The following is a 4,476-nucleotide window of genomic DNA, read 5'->3' as shown; positions in this document are numbered from 1 at the left end:
TTTTGCGACATGGACCTGGTGGCCTGGGGAACTTCCCCAATCCAGGATCGGACCCACGTCCCCTGCCATAGAAGTGCAGAATCTTAACCACTAGACCACCAAGGAAGCCAAGATGACTAATTTTTAATTTTGATTAATGAAGATATTAAAAAATCTCACAATCACTTCCACTCCCCCATTGTTTCATAAAAGAAGGGGTCCGTAACAGAAGGAAGGTCTTCATCTCAGAATGGACAAGAGTTGAAACAGAGTAAGTCCAGATTAATAAGGAATTCAAACTCTGTATATTTCTTGTTTTGCCAAAGACCCATGAGAAATTGGGCATGGAGAATGAGGGTAAAGTGAGAAATGGTAAAAGAAAACCACAGCTGAGAATACGAGATGCTGGACAAAAGCTGGAATGTGACTTGTAGTGTAAGGTGCTGATGGGTGGCAGGGCTGGCAGTTGATGGGGCTTCTGGGCCAGTAGGGTGACCAGCTGTCCTGCCCACCTGGGGCCAAGGGGTTTCCCAGGCCCTGCACCTTCAGCTTTAAAACTGAGACTGTGTGTGCTCAGTGGCTCAGCTGTGTCTAACTCTTTTGCATCCCCATGGACTATAGCCCACAGACTCCTCTGTCCATGGGATTCTCTAGGCAAGAATACTGGAGTGGGTTCCACTCCAGTGGATTTTCCCAACCCAGGGATTGAACCTGCATCTCTTGCATCTCCTGCATTGGCAGGCAGATTTTTTACCACTAGTGCCGCCTGGTCCTGGTGTTTAAAAAGTTTTAGTTTTTAAAGATTTGTTAGCCAGAGAAACCACTCCACTCATGACATACAATTTCAATTCTTTATAGATTATTTGACTTGATTTCCATATACACTCATTAAAAGAAAAGAAATAAAAACAATAGGAGTAACTGCACATACATCATCAAATGGGGCCCAGCAGCATCCAGAATTAAACAGCGCTGTCCCTTGTTAACAGTAATCTGGAGTACCAGTTGGGAAAGGGTCCTGGACAGTGCATTCACTCCTTGCATAAGACTTCAAATTTCCAGGGGCTTCCACTTATAATTCCAGGCTGCAAACTGATACCATTATCAATTGTGAGCAAAAACGCAGCTCTGGTTTTACTTCAGCCTTTTTACAGTGCTGTTTCACCTCGTGAGTTAATAAAGCAGAAGTGATGTTTTTCTGGAGCTCTCTTGCTTTTTCTATGGTCCAACAGATGTTGGCAATTTGATCTCTGGTTCCTCTGCCTTTTCTAAACCCAGCTTGAACATCTGGTAGTTCTCGGTTCACGTATGTTGAAGCCTGGCTTGGAGAATTTTGAGCTTTACTTTGCTGGCATGTGAGATGAGTGCAGTTGTGCAGTAGTTTGAACATTCTTTGGCATTGCCTTTCTTTGGGATTGGTATGAAAATTGACCTTTTCCGGTTCTGTGACCACTGCTGAGTTTTCCAAATTTGCTGGCTTATTGAGTGCAGCACTTTCACAGTATCATCTTTTAGGATTTGAAATAGCTCAGCTGGAATTCCATCACATCCACTAGCTTTGTTCATAGTGATGCTTCCTAAGGCCCACTTGACTTTGCATTCCAGCATGTCTGACTCTAGGTGAGTGATCACACCACCATGGTTGTCCAGGTCATTAAGAGCTTTTTTGTGTAGTTCTGTGTATCCCTGCCACCTCTTCTTAGTATCTCCTGCTGCTGCTAGGTCCATACCATTTCTGTCCTTGATTGTGCTCTTCTTAGCATGAAATGTTCCCTTGTTATCTCTCATTTTCTTGAAGAGATCTCTAGTCTTTCCCATTCTATTGTTTTCCTCTATTTCTTTACACGATCACTGAGGAAAGCTTTCTTATATCTCCTCGCTATTCTTTGGAACTCTGCATTCAGATGGGTTTATCTTTCCTTCTCTCCTTTGTCTTTCGCTTCTCTTCTTTTCACAGTTATTTGTAAGGCCTCCTCAGAAAACCATTTTGCCTTTTTGCATTTCTTTTTCTTGGGGATGGTCTTGATCACCGCCTCCTGTACAATGTCATGAACCTCCGTCTATAGTTCTTCAGGCACTCTGTCAGATCTCATCCCTTGAATCTATTTGTCACTTCCACTGTATAATTGTAAGGAATTTGATTTAGGTCGTACCTGAATGACCTAGTGGTTTTCCCTACTTTCTTCAATTTCAAGTCTGAATTTTGTAATAAAGAGTTCATGATCTGAGCCATAGTCAGCTCCTGGTCTTGTTTTTGCTGACTGCATAGAGCTTCTGCATCTTTGGAATCTGATTTCAGCATTGTCCATCTGGTGATGTCCATGTGTAGAGTCTTCTCTTGTGTTGTTGGAAGAGGGTGTTTGCTATGATCAGTGTGTTCTCTTAGCAAAAGTCTGTTAGCCTTTGCCTGCTTCATTCCGTATTCCAAGACCAAACTTGCCTGTTAGTCCAGGTATCTCTTGACTTCCTACTTTTGCATTCCAGTCCCCTATGATGAAAAGGACATATTTTTTTGGTGTTAGTTCTAGAAGGTCTTGTAGGCCTTCATAGAACCATTCAGCTTCAGCTTCTTCGGCATTAGTGGTTGGGGCATAGGCTTGGATTACTAGGATATTGAATGGTTTGCCTCGGAAACGAGCAGAGATCATTCTGTTGTTTTTGATTGCACCCAAGTACTGCATTTTGGACTCTTTTGTTGACTGTGAGGGCTACTCCAGTTCTTCTAAGGGATTCCTGCCCACAGTAGTAGATCTAATGGTCATCTGAGTTAAATTCACCCATTTCAGTCCATCTTAGTTTGCTAATTCCTAGAATATCAATGTTCGCTCTTGCCATCTCCTGTTTGATCACTTCCAATTTGCCTTGATTCATGAACCTAACATTCCAGGTTCTTGTGCAGTATTGCTCTTTACAGCATTGGACTTTTCTTCCCCCACCAGTCACATCCACAACTGAGTGTTATTTTCAGTTTGGCTCTGTCTCTTCATTCTTTCTGGAGTTATTTCTCCCTCTTCTCCAGTAGCATATTGGGCACCTACTGACCTGGGGAATTAATCTTTCAGTGTCCTATTTTTTTTTGCCTTTCATGCTGTTCATGGGGTTCTCAAAGCAAGAATACTGAAGTGGTTTGTCATTCCCTTCTCCAGTGGACCACGTTTTGTCAGAACTCTCCACTGTGACCGGTCTATCTTGGGTGGCCCTACATAGCTTGGCTCATAGTTTCATGGAGTTAGACAAGGCTGTGGTCCATGTGATCAATTGGTTAATTTTCTGTGATTGTGGTTTTCATTAAGTCTGCCCTCTGATGAAGAAGGATAAGAGGCTTCTGGAAGCTTCCTGATGGGAGAGACTGACTGGGGGGGAAACTGGGTCTTGTTCCGATGGGCACGGCCATGCTCAGTCCAGTTCAGTCCAGTTCAGTTGCTCAGTCATGTCTAACTCTTTGTGACCCCATGGACTGCAGCACGCCAGGCCTCCCTGTCCATCACCAACTTCTGGAGATTGCTCAAACTCATGTCCATCGAGTCGGTGATGCTATCCAACCATCTCATCCTCTATTGTCCCCTTCTCCTCCTGTCTTCAATCTTTCCTAGCATCAGGGTCTTTTCCAATGAGTCATTTCTTCGCATCAGGTGGCCAAAGTATTGGAGCTTTAGCTTCAGCATCAGTCTTTCCAGTGAATATTCAGGACTGATTTCCTTTAGGATTGACTGGTTTGATCTTGCAGTCCAAGGGACTCTCAAGAGTCTTCTCCAGCACCTCAGTTCTAAAGCATCAGTTCTTTGGCGCTCAGCTTTCTTTATGGTTCAACTCTCACATACGTATATGACTCCTGGAAAAAGCATAACTTAGACTAGATGGAACTTTGTTGGCAAAGTAAAGCCTCTGTTTTTTAATATGCTGTCTAGGTTTGTCATAGGTTTTCTTCCAAGGAGCAAGTATCTTCTAATTTCATGTCTGCAGTTCCTTGGTGGCTCAGACAGTAAAGCATCTGCCTGCAATTCGAGAGACCCGGGTTTGATCCCTGGGTCAGGAAGATCCCCTGGAGACGGGAATGGCAACCCACTCCAGTATTCTTGCCTGGAAAATCCCATGAATGGAGGAACCTGGTGGGCTACAGTCTATGGGGTCGTAAAGAGTGGGACATGACTGAGCAACTTCACTTTCATTTTCACTTTCACTTTGCAGTCACCATCTGCAGTGATTTTGGAGCCCAAGAAAATAAAGTCTGTCACTGTTTCCATTGTTTCCCCATCTATTTGCCATGAAGTGATGGGACCTCATGCCATGATCTTCATGTTTTGAATGTTAAGCTTTAAGCCAACCTTTTCACTCTCCTCTTTCACTTTTATCAAGAGGCTCTTCAGTTCCTCTTCACTTTGTGCCATAAGGGTGTTGTCATCTGCATATCTGCAGCTATTGATGTTTTCATGCTCAGTAAATCTTTAATCCAGTTTTCTGCTGATGGACAGGGCTGTGTTCCCTCCCTGTTGTTTG

The sequence above is a fragment of the Bison bison genome, unplaced genomic scaffold (genome assembly GCF_000754665.1).
Source record: "Bison bison bison isolate TAMUID 2011002044 unplaced genomic scaffold, Bison_UMD1.0 scf7180017864293, whole genome shotgun sequence".
Taxonomy (NCBI): domain Eukaryota; kingdom Metazoa; phylum Chordata; class Mammalia; order Artiodactyla; family Bovidae; genus Bison; species Bison bison.
This window is presented reverse-complemented; position numbering follows the sequence as displayed.